Source organism: Ixodes scapularis, unplaced genomic scaffold (assembly GCF_016920785.2).
Source record: "Ixodes scapularis isolate PalLabHiFi unplaced genomic scaffold, ASM1692078v2 PGA_scaffold9__187_contigs__length_104089568, whole genome shotgun sequence".
Classification (NCBI taxonomy): Eukaryota; Metazoa; Arthropoda; class Arachnida; order Ixodida; family Ixodidae; genus Ixodes; species Ixodes scapularis.
This window is the reverse complement of record NW_024609884.1, coordinates 18,319,902-18,342,512: the sequence shown is the minus strand read 5'-3', so window position 1 is coordinate 18,342,512 and position 22,611 is coordinate 18,319,902.

The window sequence follows — 22,611 nt, the reverse complement described above, 5'->3', positions numbered from 1 at the left end:
AGCATAAATTCCGGGAGTGGTGATGGGGACTTCTACGCCAGTCTTTGGTGTACTGATTACGTTGCATAGCCTCCGGGCTTCATTGTACCGTTCTTTCTAATGACGATTTAAACAGCAGTACTGCTCACTCCTTGAAGCAATTCCTAAGGGTAATCCATTGCCCTCGGAGATTGCTCTACACCTTCTAGACAGCAAGGCAGTAGGGCTGGATTCTCTGCGTCACCTGAAGGATGCTAAAGCGGGATATACATTTGACGCCAGTGCTACGTCTGCGTTCGGCTAAGATTTGTGTTCTCTTTGATTGATGACGAGTTCCATCCAGACGCTGACGCTGCAGTCGTATCCAATCTGTGTCCCACGTTGGCCTTCTTTAGGTGACACCACAAATTCAGCACTACGGCCTTCCCATCTAGGAGGTGCTGAATTGCTCGAGTAAACGCCACTTCGGGACACTCCATTCCCCATCTCACCAGAGGAAGTGGCATCAGCACCCGCAGATGAATTTCGCACGCTCACTCGCGATGGTTGGCCGCTCCCACACTCACAGAGAGTCTACGCTCAGTCAGATCGAATGGAGCGTTTCAGATGTTTAGACAGCGTCAATTCAGCCTATCGGCGAATGCGCCGGCACCTATTTCTCCGTGGTAGATGGGCAACTCGGTCACTGCAGTACGACTGCTAAAGATGTATTCACACGGCGGTCAAATTAAGGGAACGAGGTCTGCGGACCATAGAAATGTTTGCATCACATCGACCTTGACGTCATTACGGACAAATACAGAGGTCCGCGGTTAAGTCCCCGGACCTGGCGCGAAATACCGTGAACCGAAGTGAGGACAGCGAGTCCGAGCTCGTAGCTTCGGTTGTTGTTTTCGCTGCACGTGCTACCAAACAAGATCACCACCTTTCAAAGTTGTGACATTGCGACCGTAGCTTTTTCTGCACTCCAATCGAAGAAAGAATCATCACGGAGCGCACGTGGCACTTGATTTTTATACAGTCAGCGTTTGGTCCACGACCGGCTTTATACGGGCGACCAGGTCACCCGAGGCATCGCGAGCGCGCCGCATTTGCTTTTGATTATTTAGTACTTTCTCTAGTTCGCTCAACCGCCACCGCGTTTTCTGACGCTGTAGCTCAAACACATTAGCAGCCGCTTTCGCGTGTGTGTCCGCTTCACGACCGGCGACGTTTCAAGGCTAATCGGCTGTATTTTAAGAAAGTTTCTCATCGTTATTGCGATTGCCGTTCGGTAAAGAGCTACAAGCTGATGTAGATCGCATTCTTATCTGGTCAAAAGACCAGTAGTTGCCACGAAAGATTAGCGCATCATATTTTAATTCGATCGGGCGAAAACAGCTTAATGTCCGGTGGCGACACAGCCGTCCGGTGGCGATACGTTGACGGCTCTACGCGCTACGGTGCTACCCTGAGAAGCTTCGTAGGCCTAACGAGCCGGACGCGATTCACAAGGTGCCAGATAAAGTGTGAAGCTTGATGACGATTCAAAGTAGAGTGAATAAGGATTCAGCACGAACCTCGTGTACGAGCGATGTTTGGTCATGTGATATCGTGTCTCGCCGGCAGCTGTTCCCGCTCGAAACAACAAATCCCAAATGCAGAAGCGGTGTACAATGAAAGAAAGTTCAAGCTTGGAGTGAGCTACAAATTCGAACGCGTAAACGACGTACTTTCGGTATCATCTGCTCCCTTCGATGTCAGAGGTAAGTGAACGTGGAAGGCTGTTGCGAAACGCGAGCGCATCAAATCCTTCGAAACCGGACGGCGGACGGTTTAACTGACGAGACAATGTAATTTCGTTTTTCTTTTTTTTCTTTTTTTGCGGACTTTCGTGTATTATTATTATTTTTTCTTTTTTTTCATCCTAGAACAGGGGTTTGAAACACGCGGCCCGCGGGCCGCATGCTGCCCGCGACTCTCTGGGATGCGGCCCGCAAGCATTTCGCGGCTGAGGCTCCCGTTGCCATTCATCGAGCGCCACTTGCGCCATAAGTAAGAGTTTTATATCGTCGATTCATTTCCGCTCGAAACGGAGTTCTGCTCATACAACGTGTGCACGCCTTTTGCAATATTATGTTTTCTATTGGACGGAGTATTGTTTCGTCTAAATATTTGCTTTTCGGCCTTTTTTCACGTAAATCAACCGCAATGGCAAAATGGTAATACTATACTACTAGTCTTCAAGTGCGGGCTCCTTGCTCAAGAACGCACCTCGGCTGCACGAACTCTCGCTCAGAAGTTTCCCCACTAAATTTAGTGAGAAAACTGTACGTCCTATAATGCAACGCACGCGGTCACGCCGACGTCGACGGCGACGCCGACGACGACGCCGCTCAACCCGAAAACGGGCGCCTAAGAGCTGCTCTTTAAAACCGCCAGGAGAACAAAAACTGGCGTAAGAAGAGTTTTTAAATTTTTTTTTTATCTATGCCTTTTGAGCTATAGTGAATCATGCGACAGGGCAAGAACGGTGTGCTCGCTCTCGTTCTAATGAAAACTGCCAGCACGTTAATGTGGTGGTGTTTTCAATCTTCTTTCAACACGTGGTCAGGGCCTAAAATAGTCGTATGCAAATGAAAGATAAAAAATTTCGAAACGCTGAGCTAACGAAAAGCAGAAAGCACAAGGTTCCTTCAAGAGAAAATCTGTATTTTGCCTCTCTGGGACAGTAGGCTGCTTTGGCACGTAAAACACCACTTTTTTGTTTCTTTTTTTTTTTTACGAAAATAACAATATTGCGTGCGTCATCATAGCGTGTTTTACAATATCTTAGATACAGTCGACGCTTCCTGTTGACAAGAGAACGTAACTCTTCATTAACCGAGGGTTTATTCATTCTGCACTCTCCGGTTATAATTTTAGACGGTACAAAAATCACACTTGAAAAGCGTTCGCGTGCGCGTCTATTGACATTCGGTGAATACAGCAGGCGAACTTTGTCGTGCGGAAGGAGACGGTGGTGTGGCGAGATCAGGTGCGCACTCTGGCTCTTTCATCAAGCTTTTTAATGGGCGGAACGTGAACGAGAGTTCGAAATAGAAAATTAACGCAGATCGCTAATTTCTTTCCGAAGCCATATATTTAACGAGCCTTGCACGAAAAGCTTGTTTCTTGGCCATCGGCCGGCTGGCGTTTTTTCCCTGGTACACGAGGTTAAAGCATCAAACGGCCGAACATTCCTCAAACTCATCCAGGAAAGAATATTGGAAATCTGAAATACCTCATAGGGGTAATCGACGTTCAAAAACATATATTTCTCTGAACGCGGTTTATTAACGCTTATGTTCGCAAAGTATGTTACCTACCAACAACTATACCTCATGAATACTATTTCCTGGAATAGTTGTAACTAACCGAACGAGCATAGGGAAGTTACTATGTACCAAGTCTAGAGTAGTTTCACATGAACCACCTCATCTCATGGAAAAGTTCACAAATTAATAAAGTTAGTTGTCGCAAATAGACGCTTTCCAAAATTCAATCTCGCCACGTCGCTAAACTATCATCATCTAACTGTGTCTTTACATGCTAATGTGAATGCGGGCCTCAACATCGCTGACTTTATTTCTCTATTTGTTCGATGTCACCATGGCGAATCTTACAAGCTTCTATGTGCTACGCTTTACACGAAGTCATGAAAATAATATGAATGTTCGACCTCGGCACGTCCCAGACAGCTCATGACGATAAAATGTCGAGAATTTTACCAAGAGTTTTATTGAACTAAGCACTTCGCACAGAGTAGTAGTTTCTTGACATCATCTAAACTGAAACAAATAGAGAAATAACAGCACAGCGTAGAACACCATAACTTTCGTACGTCTGCCATTGACTAGGTGCTATATTTTAACCGCCATTAGCATACATACATTTAGACTGATACTTGAGAGAGAGAGAGAGAGAAAAAATATTTATTTTAACACGCCTAGTCCGGCGCTCCAATATAGCTTTACCACTCCTCCCCAAGTACGTTGTGGACGTGCTGGGCCACTAGATGACACTGAATTCGTGAAAGGGTCTATTAATGCCTCGAGAATTGAATCAACGCTAGATTTGCAGCATGATGTTAATAGCGTATTTATCCAGTAAATTTCAGGAAGATTAAAGTCACCGCCCCCTACGGCGTGATGAGATGCAACACCGTCATAGCACTCGACAGTGCGTCTGGCGGCTTAGTGTCTCTACAGTTAGGGGGCCTATAAAATGATCATTCGCTATAGCTGCATTGAATTTGGCAGTTGTATCTTGCACCAAACAGCTTCGTACTGAAGACCATTGAACGGCCAAGCTATAATCTTAATTTGTTGATCGACAAGAACGAAGACGACATATACTGAAATCAGAGAGAAAGGTTTCTGCACCGTAAATGGTGCCATCTAAGCTAAGTGGCTAGAATGATGTCATGTTTAGTCACAACAATAATATCGGCAAGCGCATCCTTTTTTTTCTCACACTTCCTTAGTTTACAGAGATAGAAACAAGGTGCAGAAGTTAAATATTGTGAAGCTTGACAAGTTTTTTTTTTGTTTTTTTTTTTACCGTTATGGAACATTTTTAGCACTATCACTTACAGTTATAAAGAAATTATTTTCCTCCCATATAAAGCTTGTTGAATCGAAGCTTGAATATGTTGTTATGTTCCCTAGAAAGCTCAAACTGTTTCTGGCGCTTCGATCGCCCCCAAACATAAAATCTTCGCTCAGTGATAGCCGATGGTCTTAACTTTGTGCGAATTGGAAAGCATATTTTGTTGATTTTTGAGTGAACCAAACTATTACCGGTATTTCCTGACTGCAGAGAAACAACACTTTTTGTGAGCACGTTACCCGTGGAAGGCCTTTATTCAATTTGCCTGGCTGGCTTATTGTAGGGGTTTCCGTCTCAGGACGGAAGATTTAGGGCGTCCTCTAGCTGCAGGCTTAGCTATAGTCAACGTTACTAAAACGCTCAGTTGGGAAACTCGCCGTCGAAACCTGGGCCGCTAGCGTCCACCGAGACCGAGCTAAATACGACAACAGCGCCACTCTTTATCATTTCTCTGTACTGTGGTCAACTTGAGCTTTTAGAAAGCATGTTTTTGCGTAAAAGCAAAGGGAAAAGACTCTTTTTGTATGAAATTTATTGGAGTTTAGTACAAGATGAAGGGCGCGTGATGTTTTCAAAATTTTAGTTTGCAAGTTTTTGCGGCACAATTAATATCGTTTTTATACAACCATGCCTCAGTGGTGCTTTCAGGTAGCGCGTCCCGACCTAGGTGCATTTTAACGTCGGTAGTAATACGCGGCGCGTCCGCTGGGGAGACGGGGGTAGCACCCCTGTAAACTCTTCCGCTGTATCTGTTTCGGCGCCAAAATGGCCGATTAAAGCCAAAATAGACGTCACATGCAGTTCCTCCAGTGGCCACTGCAGGAGAAATGGCGGCGTTGTGTTCGCCATTAGCTCGGTGCTCGAGGACAGATCGGGGACACTTTTTCAGAGCAGTCTCTATGGCAGTTTCCCAACTGAGTGGTTTAGTAACGTTGGCAATAGTTTACGTTAGAGTAGGACGAATTTAATCAGCGTGCCAAACTATTCTTTTACTTTGCGCCCCAAACACTGTCGTAACAATTTCATGTAAAAACAAAATATACACTACATGTGAATCTTCGAAATAAATGGTCCCAAATATTTTTTTCTTTCAATAAAAACCTACTTGCTTCATAATCCATACTTAATAGCGCAGCGTCTCGTGTTCCTGTGTTTGGTCTCTTTCAGTTCATTTAACGTTTCCATAATAAGTAAACGCAGAATCACGAGCTGTAAACAAACTTCATCGCTCTTTTAGTACTGATCTATTCGTCTCTGCCGCTGCAGCTGTCAAGCAACTTGCGTTCGTGATTTTGTAGCTTAGGCAAGTGTTTACCAACCTGTGGGGCGCGCAGATTTAGCGGGAGATCAAAGACAAGCTCCGGAACATGGAAAAAAGGAATACGAATTTGGCTTTCATGCGGTGGCTTTGATGAAAACAGAGGACAGGTCGCAGCTCGTTATCGAGCCGAAACCGGCAGTTGTGGTTTCCAAACATCGCCCTCGTTTATGAAACTGTGCTTTAACACACAAGCACATTTAAGCCTTTAGGAGTATTCATTCCTGCTGGCATGCATTTCTTTTCTTTTTTTTTTTGTTTTTTTGCGATGTTTTCAAGCTTAGCTCGCTTATTCAGTCTAACTATAATAACTGTGAAGCAAAATTCCAGCGTAATTTTGTATGTGCATTACTGTGCATTAACCGAAATAAAAAAAAACTTCCGGCATCTCGAAAAGCTGGGAGAGGAAAAAAAAAAAGAGGGGGGGGGGGGGAAGAATCGCGCCTTTTTTATTTACCTTTTTTTTTTTTGTGGATTGCAGCGGTATTAGAGTTTGGGAAGCACTGGCTTAGGGTCCCCCTCCTCGTTCTGGTAAACCTATACACCAACTCATGTTTACAAACAAACCGGAGCGCCCCTAGCGGACGCCACCGGCGCCGCGCATGCGCGGTGGATGGTGGGCAAGAAGCCCGCCGTCGCCCATAAACAAACCATTGAATTGCGTTGTTGTCGGCGTCGGTGGGAGTCCCCGTGCTCTTTTTCGCGTTGGAATTGTTGATGCTACGTCCTCCTAACAATGTCTGACTATTTGAGCGGCTTCAGCAAAACTAACGAGGCAAAACTTTGCGTGAATAATGTGACGTGCGCCGATTCATTCCACGTGTACGCCGCAGAATGGGCGCTAAAGCCTGACTCCCACGATGAGATTCTGCTCGCTGTTTTCAGACGCGACGTTGCTCGGACTGCAAAAGCGCGGACCGTAGCTGAGATGGTGGACGTCGATACTGAAAACAGCAAGTAGAATCGGGCATTACAAGTCGGTGATGGCCACTGGTAACAATAATGATAAACATCTTCTTGTATCTGTTTACACTTAGCCTACTTACCCCAACCAACCTTCAAAAGTGTTTTGAGGCCTGCACTTAGTTCTTATCGCAATTACCGAGTCAACGTTTGGTTTCCGGGCCGCTGTCGTTTGGACGAGCTGACGACGAAAAGCAGCCAAGTTTGAAAGAGCAGACGACAGTTCGAACGCATGCGTAATGGGGTACGGGCAAGAAGCACCGCGTCCCGCGTCAACAAACCACTCGAATGTCACGTTGTCGGCGTCTGTGTGAGTCTGCCTACTCTTTTTCGCGTTGGAATTGTCGATTCTACGTCCTCATCGCAATGTCTTACCACTTTAATCGCTTAAGCGAAATTATCAAGGCTCCTTACGCCGCTAAACTTTCCGTAAATAATTTGACGTGCGGCGATTCATTCGCATGAACGCCGCAGAATGGACGCCAAAACCATGATGAGATTCTTCCAGCTATTTTCGGTAGCGACGTCGCTCGTGTTGCAAAAGTGTAGAAGGTAGCGGCGATGATCGACGTCGATACTGAAAATCGGAAGCGGGAACAGACCAAGCGTAACAAGTCGGTGATGACCACCGGTACCAATGATCAACATCTTGTATCTACTTTTTACACCGAGCCTACTTAAGTCTTTTGAGGTCTGCAATTACTTCTTATTGCAATCACCGGGTCAAAGTTTGGTCTACGGGCCGCTTTTGTTTGAACGAGCAGACGACAAAAAGCAGATGAAAGTTTGAACGTTCAGGCGGCCGTGTGAATTTGAAGACGCACTGAACCCGTGGGTGGTTCGGACAACTTGGCGGTTTTTTCTCGTTTATGTTGGAACAAAGCAAATACATCTGGCGACCACAAAGTGTTGCCCGCGCACGCAATTGTAGTTCGACAGCGTCTGGTTTGCCCTTTTCACGGCTACTATCCACGTTCTCGGACGAACGGAGGGGGCAAAAACACATGAAAACTGATCTTCAAACCTTTCCAGACTCTCTTGGTACAACCCCCGTCGCAGCATTTTAACGAGAAAGCAGGTTTTTTGTCTCGTTTCTTCCAAGGGAACACAGGAATGCATGTCTGGCACGGCGACTTCTGCCCACCGCCACAGACCGGAAGTGCGTCCGGCGCGCCACCACCGCGGCGTGACGTAGAAGAGTTGAGTTGGTGTATAAATATACGTGAAAAGAGACGTGCTAACTGGTGCGAACCGGCAAAATATGAGTTCCGAGTTCCACTAGGAGGGCGTTCGGTCAACACATGCTGGCAGACGTGCGAGGCAGAGCTTGTTCTCGACCTATTTGGCGCTTCAACGTCAACAACAAACAACGAAAAAAGACTTAAAAAAAGAGATACTGCTGAGAGTTGCTCGGGTCTTCAAAAATCTGCCTGTGTTATCTTGACCAGAAATGTTGGTTGTTTGATCGTCGTGCGGGATTAAAGACGAAGGGGGGTTAGGCTCTCAAAGGCATACACACATAAGTATTTATGCTCGGAGAGACTTTTTACTGAAACAAAATCTACTAGGACCAATTTATAGGCACACAAATATATCTGCTGCTTGAATTTGGCTTTTTTTCTTTGTCGAAAAACGGATCTGGACGGCTGATGTCACTAGAACTCTTTTCGATGGTCTCCACAGGTGTAAACGACATAGCGCGCGACATATTTTCGCACTTGAAAGCCGTCTAAGGCACTTATTCATAGTTAATTTAGATATAATCCGGAAACACATCGGAAACGGAAATATTAAAGATATTTTGAAGGAACCCGTTTCCACAGGGCGTGATTCACCGCGACTATACGACATAAGTGACCTTCCGCGACTACCGGGCACTCTGACACCTCTGTGCAACACGCTAACTTCTCAAGCAGTTTTTCTTTTTACAAACACGCGGCTATATAGGGGAGTATATATATATATATATATATATATATATATATATATATATATATATATATATATATATATATATATATATATATATATATATATATATATACAGTGTATTTTAAGTTTTACTGATTCGTTTAAAAAAGCTGTGAGTTACACTTATGTGTATATATATATATATATATATATATATATATATATACAACACGGGCACTTCACACCATCGTATGTGGCCTCCGAGAAGGATATAAACGAATATGTGCAGATGAATGAACCGTACGTAATCCAATGAATCAAAGAATTGAAGTTTTCAGGAACCCGCCGAAAGCCAAAAATTGGCGGAGCCAGGATTTGAACTCTGGGCCTCCCAATGTCCGGTTGGGTGTGCTAACCACTACACCACTCCTTGGCTTTCTGGCGTTTCCTACCTGTCTTATTAATGCACAAGAAACGAAATGTATCCAATCGGAGGTGTTCTGGATACACACGCCGCCGCGTGGAACGCGGTACGACGCTTGGTGCCACGTGGTACGTGCCGGTTTGTGCTCCAGAAATCCTCCCACTGTTTGTCTCGCCCCGTGTACATGTAGTATTCTTTGTTTATGAGCTTTTAGAGACACGGTATCATCATCATCTGCAAGAATCAAGAGCCACGTTATTGAATATACAACACGGGCACTTCACACCATCGTATGTGGTCTCCGAGAAGGATATAAACGAATATGTGCAGATGAATGAACCGTACGTAATCCAATGAATCAAAGAATTGAAGTTTTCAGGAACCCGCCGAAAGCCAAAAATTGGCGGAGCCAGGATTTGAACTCTGGGCCTCCCAATGTCCGGTCGGGTGTGCTAACCACTACACCACTCCACTTTTTTTTTTCTTTAATACATGGAAGATTGCGCTAAAAATTCAGGTTACAAGGGCATAAGGTGAAAAGATGACTATGCACACAGTGATAGAAATGAGATGAAAAGTTAAGGTGGTTGTCTTTCTGAACCGCAGTCCTGGAGCAGATTTTCACTCATGGGACTTCACAAACACTAGCAAACAACGTTTCAGGTACGCAATAGTCTCAAACATTTCCAGATATTAAAAATCTAGAAGTCTTAAGCACGCATCAAAAAGGGGAAACCAGTCAGGCACCGGTTGGTGAGCTTCATAAACACTTCTTACTTTAGATATTTCTTCTAGAAAAATGGATTTAGTGGTTCGTGGTGTGTCTGCATTCCTGTCAATCATCCGGCATCTCCAGAGGCTGTGTAGGCCTATCAGCATGAATAAATCATAAGGAATGTTTGTTTTGGTGGGGACGTATAGAAAGCGAATACTATGGTCTGTAAAGTCTATGTCCTTCTTAAGAGTTCGTTGAAGGACATCCCAGAAGAAAACTGCATCTGTACAGTAGATAAAGCAATGTTCTATGGTTTCTGGTCGGTGGCATAAACGACAATTAACCGACCACGGTACGAAAAAACCACGCTCTTGGAGCCACCATTTTACTGGAAGTGTTGATGTGTGCAACTTAAAGAAAAATGTTTTAGCACTTGGAGATACGCACATTCGTTTCACTCGTTTTAAAACATCGCGTCCTTCACAATCGCTAAACCGTGTTCTGTATAGGGGAATAGGAAAGACACTTTCAATTAGGGCTTGTGATAGTCTTCTTCTCGATACCTCAAAAAGGAATTCTAGCGAGAAGCGGACTTTTAGAAACATGAAGGTATCGACTATCTCCTTCCAAAATCCCCAGAGTTTGCCTGGGGTAGAATTTGTTGTTGAAATGATCATGAAGGGCAAGTGATGTGCTAGTGTTCTTTGAACTACGGTAAGCAGAAAAGGATGGGATAAATTCCTAAAGAAAAACAGTCGCGAAACGAGCTGTCGAATGAATAAATGTGCCAGACCTAAGCCGCCAGTTTCCAACGAAAGGAATAAGTTGTCACGCTTCATCCGTTCCCAAGATGAGCTCCAGATGAAGGTCGCAAAAATTCTGTGGAAAGCTTGTACTTTTGAATGGCTACAATGTAATACTTGTAAGGCATACATTAGTTTAGACATTAAAAAAATGTTACACGCTGCTGCTTTTGCGAAGATGGAAAGATCTCGCGCCCTCCATGCCAATGATTTTCGTTTGATCTCAGTTACAACAGAATTCCAGTACAGATTATTGGATCTTGTTTGATCTAGTGGAACGCCAAGATATTTGAATGGGCAACAATTCCACGACAACCCAGCAAAACGTCCTGGCATAGTTGCCCACTCCCCTATCCAGAAGCCATTAGATTTTTCGGCATTCAACCTCGCTCCAGTTAGTTCGCAATACTTTTCCGTTACATGGAGGGCTTTTTCCACACTTTCCTTATTCGAACAGAACAAGGCCACGTCATCAGCATACGCCAGTAACTTTACCTCAGTGAAGCAAAGAGTATAGCCACGAATATTATGATTCGTAATAATGCTCATGCATAGAGGCTCAAGGTATAAAGTAAAAAGAAGCGGGGATAATGGGCAACCTTGCCTAACTGAAGATTTAATATGGATGGAATCGGAAAGAGAGTTGTTTACAATTAGCCTCGTGCTGCTATTTTTATAACAGAGCCGAATGCCCTCTAGAAGCATGGTCCCTACGTTTGCGTGAGAAAGTAGTTTGAATAAAAATGAATGGCTTACTCTATCGAAAGCTTTGGACAAGTCAAGTTGAACTATAGCTACTTGATCTTGCTCATCGGATACAGAGTCAATCACAGATCTCGCTACGTGAATATTTGTTTGAGTGTTTCGTTCTCGTATACCACAAGTTTGATGTTCTCCAATTAGATTATGTATTACGATGTGTAAGCGCTCGTTTAAAACTTTTGCGAAGATTTTATAATCCACATTACAAAGTGATATGGGTCTATAAGCTTCGACCTTTCTTAAAGCTAATGTGTCTTCTGTTTTGGGAATTAGTACAGTGTGGCCATGATAAAAGGTTGGTGGTAGTGTTTGGTGCTCATATGCAGCTTTAAGGACATCAAGTAGTAATGGACTTAACAAATCAGAAAATTTCCTGTAGAATTCAGCACTTAAGCCATCAGGTCCAGGTGTCTTGTTTGAAGGAAGAGCTTTTATGACACTTTGAATTTCCTGCAAGGTCAGAGAACCATCGACTATTTGTTTTTCCTCGTCTGATAAGGAGGGCACGAGGCGAACTAGCTCTTCTATATCTGTACTTTCTTCGATTGGAATACTCTTCCCAAAAAGATAAGTGTAATAGTCGACAAAGGCTTCTGAAATATTTGGTGTATCTATTCTCGTACTATCTTTATGTTCAATTTCAACTATTTCTTTTGTTAAAGCATACTTTCGCTCATCCTCTAAGGACCTCCGTCCGGGCGTCTCTCCGAGTAGAAATTTTTGTGAGCGCGATCGAATCACTGCGCCTCGATGCTTCTCAGCATCGTATCGCTGGAGCTGTGTTTTAGTCATGTTTATTTCTTCTGTGTATTCACCGGGTTTCTTACTTTCAAGCTCATAAAGCGTTGACAGCATATTAAAGAGAGTCTTTAGTTCTCGCCTTTTTTCAAACGTGATAGTACTGGCGCGTTCGATTGCCCAACTTTTAACGTCTTGTTTGAACATGTCCCATTTGCAAAATATGTGTAGTGAGGGTATCTGTTGCACTCGTAAAAGGATTTCTGGGATACGGTCAGTAAATATTTCGTCATCTAGAAGAGTTGTGTTTAGTTTCCATAGGCGCCATTCAGGACGTACTGAATGCCGTTTCTTTTCACCAGGGATAGCTGAGACGAGACAGTGGTCTGAGAAAAATACAGGTTTCACTGTGTAATCTGAAATAGCCTCATGGAGTTCTCCAGAAATGTATATTCGATCCAGTCGTGCGTGAGAGGAGCGTTGAAAATGTGTGTAATGAACTCTGCTGCCTTTGTGTTCTCCAATGTCAGCTAAGTTGTTTTCGTTAACAAGGGACCGTAGTAACGCTGCACTAGGGTCAAATCTGGCCGTAAATTGGGAACGATCATTAAAATTTAACACACAGTTGAAATCTCCAAGTAGCAGTAATTTTCTATCGGTGCTAAAGTATGGTTCTATAAGTAAAAAGAAGTCATTTCGTGCATTCACAGCGTTGGGAGCGTAAACACACATTATGCGCCATTCGTCATTGCCATAAGTAAGATCGCACACGATGAAGCGCCCCTCCCGATCGGTGGTGAGAGCTTTAGCAGTCAGGCCCGTTCCTTGTTTTAGAAACAAAAAACACCCAGCCGAGGTGCCCGTTGCGTGGGTGACACATACTTCGAAATCATTCAGAAAAGGTTTCAAAGCGATCTTGGTTTCTTCCTCGCCGGATAATTTTGTTTCTTGAACAGCTAACACGTCTACCTGTTGTACGGACATGAGCTGAAGAAGCTGACACTGCTTTCGCTTAGAGTTAAGACCTCTCACATTTAAGGTAGCTACACGGAGCTGAGGGGCGCTGGACATGCAATCGCTTATGGTTGAGCGTTATCGCTCACTGGGGTGTCTTCGACAAGCTTAGGGCCAGAAAGTGGCTTCGAATACGGCTTGTGCCGCGTTCCAGCTTGTCGTCTGTCGGACAGTTTTGATCTAGTTAAAGGGCCGTCATTCAATTTCGCGTTTGTAAGGGCTTCAATTGTGAGTATGGGATCGGCTGCATCGTCAGTTTCTTGTGTTGAGTTACCTTCATCCTCAACCTCGGTGGTGGTTGCTTTCCGTTGGTCGTCTGTGAGAGTCTCTCTGTGCTCTGGTGTCTGAGAAATGTTCAGTGTACTTTTTGGGTTGGTCGGGGGGCTGGCGGGATGTTCTGTACACGCATCGGGAGAGGGGAGGCTTCCTTCTGGCTGTTCTGGCGGGAGTGGCTGAAGTGTAGGGTCTGGAGGCTCAGTCATCATGGGGATATCCCCACTTGGTTCAACCACCTCGCTTGCATCCATCAGGTGTTCTGTGGCTGACTCGTCCGCTGTCCCGATCTTCAGCCTGTCGGCGTAGGTGAGGACGCAGTCAGCGAGGCTGTGTCCGTACCTTTGGCACTTCGTGCACCTCGGAGTCCGACATTGACGGCGGATGTGGCCCACGCGGTTGCATCGCAGGCACAGGGGAGGCCGACCGGGGATCAGTAGCAAGCTCTGGCACCCGTAGATAGTCAGTAGGTGAGGGATCTTGCTCACGCTTATGTCGTCTCGGAGCGTCAGCTGCACCTCTCTGTTGAGAGTGTCCATTCCTTCCATTCCTTCGCATTTCCATTTTTCTCGTACGATAGAGCGCACGGTACCGAAAGGTTCCAGTGCTTCGACGACTCTACGGTTTTCCATGTGGGGGGGGTAGCCACAAAAGCCTGAGCTTCACTTCTTTTGACTCTGGGTCAACAACGAGGCATTTTTTGCCTTTCACTTTCAGCTCTTCGCAGGAGACGAGCTTGGATTTCGCGAGGGAAGTCGCACACACAACCATCCAGACATGCGACATTTGGTATTGTCCCATGGCGATGATGTCCTTTCGGTCAATGACGCCACTCAGAGCGTCGCGAAAGTCCGGAGCTCGGTAGGGTCGAGCGGCGAGATCTCCATGCAGGAACACTGAATTCAGAACGAGGTTACCTGTAGGCAGGCGTGGCATCAGCACTCGGTAGTCATTCATCGGAGTAACGGTAGCAGTTGCAGTAGTAGACGGATTACCTCGGCCAGAGGCCGATGTGTTTTCTTGGGCGGAGAACATGAAAACGCAGCCGTTCGAAACGGCGTCTTCTTCTTTCTCCCTCTACACCACTCCACCTTGGCTTTCTGGCGTTTCTTACCTGTCTTATTAATGCACAAGAAACGAAATGTATCCAATCGGAGGTGTTCTGGATACACACGCCGCCGCGTGGAACGCGGTACGACGCTTAGTGTCACGTGGTACGTGCTCGTTTGTGCTCCAGAAATCCTCCCACTGTTTGTCTCGCCCCGTGTACATGTAGTATTCTTTGTTTATGAGCTTTTAGAGACACGGTATCATCATCATCTGCAAGAATCAAGAGCCACACGTACAACAGGACTGGCGCCAGTCCTGTTGTACGTGTGCCTTTTTTGTTGTCCTTGTCAAGTTTGCGCTATTTTAATCATGTCTAGTAAGAACCAACTAGCCCAAACAAAAGTCGTTTTATATCACTGAAAAGCCTGTTAACCCCCCCCCCCCCCCCGGCCTGCGTTCACTGAGCGGCAAGTCTCCGGCTGCTCATTACAAAACTATTGAACTTTGGCTAGCAGATGGTGTTCGGAAAATCGGCGTTCGTTGACATGGTGACAGCGATGAAAGCAGACGGCCTTTATGCTGCGGAAGAACGCTGCGGCTACATGCTGGATTCTCCTTCTTTTATTTTTCATTTCTTTTTTTCTTATGTTGAAATGTTTTAAAAAGATGAGAAAGAAAGTAAGTCGTGAGTCAGCGCTGTGTCTGTGTCCTTCTACTTGTCCTTGTGTTTGTTTGCGCTGTTTTATTTCTATGTTTACAAAGTCTATATGTTGTACTGGCAGCCCAGAAACACTAGCCTAGACTAGCGGTTTCGGGGCTGCAGGCGCATAAGTCAAGAAAACTAATTGAAACAAAAGAATGAACAGATTTCAAAATTACGTCTGGTGGCGTGAAGCTCCATTGGAATGCCGCGACGTCATGAGCTCCTAAGAAGCAGCGCCACTTCTCGGCAGTTTGGCTCGCTCGTGGAGTTACTTAGTTCTGCATGTGACTTGGCGGAGAACGCTAACGAGTTTGTTATGCTGCGCTCGCTTATAAATTAAAACTGCAGCACGAACTGACCCGCACTCCTGGCTTTGAGACCTGCATTTCTAGCGCGAGCGCTCGTTCTGCGGAAGAACGATTCAAAGCAGCGACCTCGTGCTCTCGCCCTCGGATATTACTACGAGGCGAGATTGTCACGCGCTGACATCACCAAGTACCAAGGGTCGCAACTACAGTACCCTTGACCGTGCATGAACTATTGACGTCACGAGCGCGATACGCATTGCGCTTCTTGCTGGCCGACTTTTAAACGAGGGGCAGAGATCTCGCGCTCACGTCATTTTGTTTCTGTACCCCTTTAATGTTCTAGAACGCACCTCGGTTGAACGGTGGAATCCTGTAAGCCATTCAATCAAGTTAGGTAAACAGCGTGCCGCTCAACACTACAGGGAATTCCCGAGAGAAGGGAACAGTTTTTTTCGGCCCGAGTAAATCAACTACGCATCGCAGAATGCGCAACCTCCGACAGAAAGTGACGCTAGTGGTTGGGTAGAACTCGAATGTTTGAGAACGTGACATTATCTGGATCAAAAGATAATTGAGAAAACGAACTTTCTATATGAGCTGACGTCCAACAAAACCTAACTTCGTAAAAAAAAAAAAGACATTGTGGGCGTTTGTAGCCTCTAATTCAGTAAAACAAACTTATCAACAAGAAAGAAAACAATACTCTCTTTCTTGCTAACAAGTGTTATTCACCGATATAAATCCCACGAGCGTTCACAACATCATTTGTTGTTTTTACTATATCAGGCTTAGGTGGACGTCGGTTCATAGAGCGACTTCGTTTTCTCTTAATTCTCTTTAATCCAGGCAACGTAATCTTCTCAAACTTTCGAGTTCTATCCCAAACACGAGCCTCACATTGTCACGGAGTTTGAGCATTCCGCGATGCATAGTTTATTTATCCGGGCCGATAAACACGTTTTTTTTTTTTTTTTTTTTCTCGGAAACTTTTTTTACTTCGAACTACGCTGTGCTTCAATTGATTCTCCTGTTAGTAATTTGGCAGTTTATATAATGAGAAATTTTAGCAGGTCGCTTTTGTGGGCCAGATACGACTTCGAAGACGGGCATTAATACGTGATTCAAAGCAACAGCGCGAGGTGCCACCAGCAATATCATTCTAAAAAAAAGAAACACACACACACGCACGCACGCACACGCACACGCACGCACACACGCACACACACACACACACACACACACACGTGGACGCACGGACGCACGCACGCACGCGCACACACACACAATATCCGCTAAAACTCTATTGTTAAACGGAATCCATGGGCACGTCCCATTTTCGTGTAATCACCGTAAGCTGAGAAAACTTCCAGAAAAAGTATTTTATGCCGTCTCAGAACGCAATTTCCTCGTCCCTTTGGAGGAGCCGGTCGGGGCGGTATCTGATCAAAGCTCTGGTTGTAACAACGCACTGGCCTGCGCGCGCCCTTAACAATGGAAACTTTTAGAGTGGCAAGGAAGCTCTAGTGTTTTAAGGTGCGCCGCCGTACGTCAGATATAGAGAACAAAGAGACCCCAGACTATAAAAAGGACAAAACACAACGCGTCTATCTCTCTTTTTCTTTTTCTAAGAAAGTATTTTGTGAATCGATTACTCTAAACGAGGGAAAGACTGCGTCGAATCTCCCATCTTCCGGATTGCCGGTTTTTAGAGCTATCGGTCGGGACACGTGCTTCCATTGCACGAGCGCTTGCTCGACGGGGCCACTTCTCCGAAATGAAGTGCTCGCGCTCGACTGCTCGTGCCGCGCTCGCCCGAAGCAATGGTGTGCCGACCGTGTCGGCCTCTCCATAGCAGCTGAATGTCGTGTAGCCCGATTCTGCCGCAGCAGCTTGGAGTGGCGCTGTCAGTCACCGCGGGGCCAGGAGACCGGCTGTACAACGTTTAGCGAGGTTGGTTTGGGGCGTGTTGGTGTGGCTATTTGTTGTTGTTTTGCGTTGCGTGTGTAGCGATACAATATTGTGTGACTGCTAGCTGTGCCAAGAAGACACGGGACTCACAATAATGCCCAATACTGCGAAGAAAAACACAGAGCGGTAGTGTTTTGTGCTGGGGTGCAACCGTGGGTAACAAAAACATGCAAAGATAAACACTCTGTTTCGGACGCCGAGCGACACCTATCTGTTCTAAAAAAAAACCAAAAAAAAAAAAAACATCCACAGATAAAAAAGGAAGCTCTTACTGCGTCAATGATTGCATTCATATTTGAAAAAAAAAAACAAAAAAAAAACTGACGCACAAAAAAAAAAGTGTGCGATCTGTGTCACATGTCAAAGAAAAGAAATTTTTCCAAGTATAATTGCTCCTCAATAAAGACAGCAGCTGAAGTTGCTCCATTTATCTTACCAGTCTTGGTGTTGATTTTCATATGACTCGTGCTCACTAGATGAAATCCATAGACCGATCCCACCAAGCGTTCCACGCATGCGTGACGCCGCCATAACTGTAGTTCGTAGGAGGCAGACGCCAGTTCACGCGACTGCTCATGCTGCCTCGCGGTCTGCTCGCTCAAACCTCCAGCAGGGTTGTCGCGCGTGCAGAAAGACTACAGCTCCCACGATGCCTATCGGCAGCGGTGGCGTACTCAAACAGCTGGTGAGATCGGTCTATTCAGACATTTCCTGGTCTGTAATCTTTGGTCGAGAATGCGGAAGTCAAGAAAAGCTTGGCTTCATTAATCCATGCTACACACACACATAAAAAAAAGGATGTATTGACACCGAACAAAAACTTGGTATTTAAAGGTTTGCCAAATCTACAGCTTCCAAAAATAATAACTAGAAGCGCTTTGAAATTAAAGTAGAGAGGGAAGCATCACATATCATATCGTACTCAAACTTCACTCTTTTAATGCTGCTACTAAGGTGAAGTAGACAATTATTCTTCTATAACAGCAAAACGAAAACAAACAAAAACATTCCAAGAAGAGAGACTGTGTAAATAATTGACCGCTCTCAAACGGCATTCGCGATTTGAATATAGGCTTCTGCCGCTCGTTGTAAGTCACGTTTTTTCTGAAGGGTGTGAGACCGGATAGAACTTATTCTTTCTCACAACCGAGCAGGGAGAAACAAACGAAGAATACGACCATTTTCACGCAGAATAAAGGATCTCTGCTGCGACCACCAGGCCTCTGTCAGCTGTCGGATGGCCGAGCTTTGCCCCACAGCGCGCTCAGCGGCATACTTGCACATCGAGACACACTCACGATCGCCGGACGGAACACCTCTCCATTCTAGTACAGCTTACAGCATTTCACATCAAGAGTTTCCGAACCGGTAATTGAAAAGAGTGGATTATGATACGCAGAAAAACCTCTTGCCCGGCATTGCTTAGGCTTAGCAGACCTGTATAAGTATTTGTCTATTCCTACGAATAAAAGTTTATTATTGTTATTATTATTATTATTATTGCGTTGCAGTTACAAAATGACCATGTAGGTCATTTTGTAACTGTGTTTCATCTTGCTTTCTCGTTTTCTTATTTTTTTATATGTGTATTAATTTGCTTATTCACTCACTGTTTTTTTTTTTTTGTTTTTGTCACTGTATGATGACAGTTACGACTTTTCCTTCTACTTTTTTTTATATGTTTTCCCAACGTCGTGTTTCCATTTCAGTATAGTTCTGCTGAAATTGTTTAGTTTTTACTTACTTTTTCTTTGCTATGTTTAGCGACATTTCTGCTTGACGCTGATTATACTTTCATTTCCATTGCTCTAATAGTTCTGATGACATTTATGTATAGCTTTCTGCCCTGAGAATGTTTTCTTTTTCTTCGTCGTGTTTTTTTTTTTTTTTTTTTCCTGCTTTTGCATTTTTGCTGATCTTATTATTATTATTTTTTTTTTTAGGGCGTCATCAAACAAGTTTGCAGCTGGCTTTGATGTGCCCATACACATAACATTGCATTTCTGACGGGCAAATAAAACTATTATTATTATTATTATTATTATGCTGCTCTCCTCTCTTGCGCGGCGACACTTGGTGCAGCGGCGCACGCTCCCTTTATTTTGGATTCAACGGTGGTATTGAGCAAAAAAAAACTCAACGCTGAGGAGCATAGTTGAACATAATTACGCGGCGGGGCGTGATACCCCGAGCACAAAAGACAACACGGGTCCCGCGACATTGCTCTGCCGGGCTGCTTCGTCTGTCGTAACCCAGGCTTCAGACTCATTATCATGAAGTGTACGAGGTGTTGTTGTTTCATGTTTCAGAAGTGGTGCCGTGGGCGTAATGAACAGCCTGCTCTTCGAAACAAACAGGCTGGCATGGAGCGGTTGGTGCTGCATCGTGCAGACGAAAAGAGGATCTAAAGGCAGTGCCACATCTGCTACGGAAACGCGTCCTCACCCCGTCAATATTATCTCTTGCTTTTGCGGTTGTATGATTCTAGCTGGGAAGCATAAGGGCGCCCATCGCCAACCCATACGAAGGGAAGCTTCCCCAACTCTGTTGGAAAATGTCTGGGACAATTCCATCTTTGTCGGTCAGTGCGGACTGTGTGTGGCGTTGAATGCTAAGGCGATGCCCAGTAGGCTGTCATCACTACTTGCACCCATTTTTGGTCATACATTTTGTAGGCACTTCGGCATTTTCATCTACATGACCGCAATCTGATGCAGCCACTTACACTAAGATCGACGCTGGCTACTTTAAACCTCCGACATGGCTGCGGCTGATTTCATTTCATTTCATTTATTAATCTCTTAATTGCCCACTTGGGGTTTTACACAAAGGGGGGGGGGGGGGGGGGGGGGGCTAGCAGTCTTTGTACGATTCAGGTACACAGTACAAACAAGAAAAACAAAACAAAGGATAAAATACAAGTGGGCTACAGGCCGTAAAAGGTGGCAAGTGCTTCTATAAATATTGAGATATCCGATATCGTTACTATTAAGTCTGGTCATTTATTCTAATTATTAATAAAAACTGCAAAGCACAAATTTTAAATATATTTGTCTTAGGAGTAGATAAAAGAAGCTTGCAGAAGGTTACCTAAGTGACGGGAGGAATGAGGCGCAGGTATGCAGTATAAAGATCTCTACCAAAGAAGATAATAGTAAAATTTATGTAGAATGTTAAGGCGGATATCATCCTATGTGTTTTAAGAGAGGGAATACGTGAAATGATAATTTCTGTGAATAAGCCGTACCGCTCAATTTCGGACGGCCTCTAACATCTCTTTTATAAATAACTGATGGGGATTCCAAACCGATGAGACGTACTCTAGCTGGGGACCAACAAATAAGGTGTACGCTAAAAGTTTAGTTTCCTTCGAGGCAAGAAAAAGGTTGCGTCCCAAAAAGCCGAGCGTCTGGTTGACAGTGTGAGTTATATGGCATTCCCATGAGAGAGGGCTTAGTTAAGTAAACCCCGAGGTACTTATAAGTTGGCACATTTTCTATCGTATTACCATTATCGTATTTATGCTGAAATCTAGCCATGATAGCTCCGCAAAACGAGGCAACAGGCCTACCCATATTAAGGTCAACTTCACCCCTGCGGCCAACAGCTGCCCTTCCTGGGAGTGACTACATGGCTGAGTGTATTTCAAGTTTGTTTGTCATTTTAGATTTTATTTATCTGCTGCTAAGTAGAAGGGCAATGTTCTAACAAATGTTACACGCGTGACTGGCCTTCCAAATTTATTTTATTTTTTATCTTCTTTTTTTTTGTTGTTGTCCGCAGCCAATCAGAAATCAACTTAACGATATACCATTAAAAGTGCCCTTCAATAATTTTTGAACCGGTTTGAAATCTGTACTGAAACATACTTTATAAATTGGGGGAACACGGAGGAAACTTGTTTTCCCGGAAACGTACGTTATTTCGGGAGTTACGAGCAATTTAACATGACAAATACACGCAAAATATTATTGCTCTGTGACACATCTGGCAATCGTCCGTGTTTGGAGGGTTGAAGCGAAGCGGCTGGGCCAATTGACTGTGGGTAAGGCGCATGGCTGTTGCGCTGAGGACGAACACGCATCGTCACATTACTTTAGCACCAGGTTACGAACGCGATCGGCGTTACTAATGAACCTGGGCTGTATATACTTCAACCTCAGTGAAACTTTTTCGGGCCAGCACAGGGCAATGTTTGTCGTGCAGTGCCCCGCCGTGCCCCATTGCGCTGAGATGAGCCCGACCAAACAACTCCAGAGTAGTGGTTTTCAAATTTTTGGCCGTCACGAATTTCCTGGTGCACTTGGAGGTCCCTTCGGGGACCCCTAATGCATTCTTCATCAGAGGCCACATGAACGCTTCAAAATCAAAATATCTCACTCACGACGCCTGGTCAACCCTTCCCACCCGCTATCTAGGCGATAGGCGTACATTTGGAATACTATCGTGAGAACGCAGGTTTGTGGAGCGAAGAGACTGATAATCTGCGCAAGAAAGCGGCCCCCACAATAAAGTACACAACAATAAAAACAAGCACAACTCGAAAAAATAATACTGTACGGACTTCATAAAAACAGTTCAGAAATCTTACGTGTTTTTTTTTTTCTTTTTCTTGGACAATGCGTGTTGGGCAATGAGTTCCAATCGGCAATGGCGAGAGAGAGTGGAGAGTTCTGAAATTCGTTAGTTCTGTAGAAGGAAGGCTGACCTTTAGGGGATGATCAAAGCGCTTGGAAATCTAAGATGGGTTCTGGAGTGTAGGCTGCGAAACTCGGATGATGAATAATAGATGCCATGAAAGAAAACAAGACGGGGAATATTGGCTCTATCGGTTGTTAGTCTTGAAGGTGCCCTAAGGAGGCTTCTAAGATCGCCTAAATCTCTCTCCTGGCTCTAAGCATACTAGAACTTCCTAAATCATGATGATACACGGCCAATTTTTTTATTAAAAAACAATTAGAAATCGCTACACTCCCATTTCATCTCCGGCGATGGGAGGAACATGTTCCAAAACCAGGACCAGTGTCAGTCAATAGCGAACGAAGGATCCTTG